Source organism: Carassius gibelio, chromosome B18 (assembly GCF_023724105.1).
Source record: "Carassius gibelio isolate Cgi1373 ecotype wild population from Czech Republic chromosome B18, carGib1.2-hapl.c, whole genome shotgun sequence".
Classification (NCBI taxonomy): Eukaryota; Metazoa; Chordata; class Actinopteri; order Cypriniformes; family Cyprinidae; genus Carassius; species Carassius gibelio.
This window is the reverse complement of record NC_068413.1, coordinates 30,497,366-30,498,895: the sequence shown is the minus strand read 5'-3', so window position 1 is coordinate 30,498,895 and position 1,530 is coordinate 30,497,366. Positions and strand designations below refer to the sequence as shown.

Here is a 1,530-nt window from a genome sequence, read left to right as displayed (position 1 = left end):
GTTTCATTCTAAGTTTTCTGTATTGTCTTCGGATATTTGACTTCGTTCAATTGTCTTCACGAGCCAAACGAACTTAAGTCTAATCATCTTTTGGCAAAGTTTACCTTCGCGTTAACCATCGAGCTCACGCATCATCTGCTCTGGAAAGAACCGCGGTGAGGCCGCACGGACGGACAATTTGAGCGCAGCTACACACAAGAGCCAGATCAAAGCAAGTACTTTCTTATATCGCAACTAAAATTGCTGTTTAAGGTTGTCTATTCCATGTTTGTGAAATTATTCAATGACTTGGGGTCTCTTGCAAAGTTAACTGTTTGAAATTGTCACGCTGAGATTGGTTCTCACTTTCACTTTCTCTCCCTCTCTCTCTCTCTCTCTCTCTTTATCTCTCTCTCTCATTTATCTCATTATTATTCTTGCTCGTTTACCTTGTTTAAATTGTATTTTCGTTTTGCTATATACTCATATTTACTCCGTGTGAATTGTAGTTATGTACTCTTTAGTCTGTTTTTATTAAATCCTATAATTTGCTTGAATTGAATTGTTTTATTGCTCATTGAGATCGAAGTCCCTGAATCGTGTGATCTACGCTACGAGCTTTGTTTTATATGAATTAATTTCAGTAATCTTAGTAGTACAGACACAGAAAATATTGTTTTTTCCTGATCAGAAGATTAATATTTCTTTGAGTTTGTAAGAAGGGTATTTTTATTGAATTTTGATAAGGAAGTCTAGCTTCCAGTTCGCTGGACGAACAGATTTTCTAGAGTAACTTAAATTAATTCTAGTAAAGGTTACCTTTAAATAATTAAATATTCCCTCTTTGGGTAATTTAATATTTGTAAGCAATAAGCATGTTATATTCATAGACTCATGAATATTCACTTCATTTGAGTTAATTATTCCTCAGAAAGTGATTGTTGCTACATAAATTAATTGAAAAAATATTCTAGAGATAACGATTTTGGGTTTTTTAATTCTATTTAAAAAAATCACATTAGTGGAGTTAAAAATATAAAAACTTAAATTAACAGTATTGGCTATACTACATTCTTCATTATCAAGATACTTACAAATACATTCATTAAACCTGTCACTCATATCTTTTAAGTTTTTACGCTCGTTTTAACTTTGTAGGTCACATGATCAACATAGCGGATGATGGAAATCCAAATCGCATTAATGCTTCATACACAAATACGCATTCAGGCTGTAGAGTATGTACTCTTTTATCACTTGTTAAATTAGTTCTTATTGAAATTAAGTGCCTAATTAAAGGGTATGTGGTTTTGAACGTAGCCCGACAAAATCTCGTTTTGAATACCAAAACCCAGATTTCAGCTGGTTTTGGAAAAGAATGTTGTGAGAAGATGTTTTTGTTTGATTAAAAATAAAACACAGCAAACACATTTTTGCAATATTTTTATTTATTTATTTATTTTTGTCTGAAATTACAGCAATATATCCATAAATACCTAATTACTACAATCAACAAATAATATATTACATTACAATGAATTCAAACAAGTA

General features: G+C 31.4%; 1 protein-coding gene across 1 annotated transcript in view; it reads right to left on the bottom strand.

Moving 5' to 3' along the window:
- Positions 1-1,457: 1,457 nt before the first annotated feature.
- Positions 1,458-1,530, bottom strand: part of LOC127977509 (genetic suppressor element 1-like) — a 97,385-nt gene continuing 97,312 nt past the window's right edge. The window contains exon 10 of the mRNA XM_052582391.1: positions 1,458-1,530. This exon is cut by the window's right edge and continues 3,072 nt beyond it. The gene's annotated coding sequence lies outside the window, so the exon portion shown is untranslated.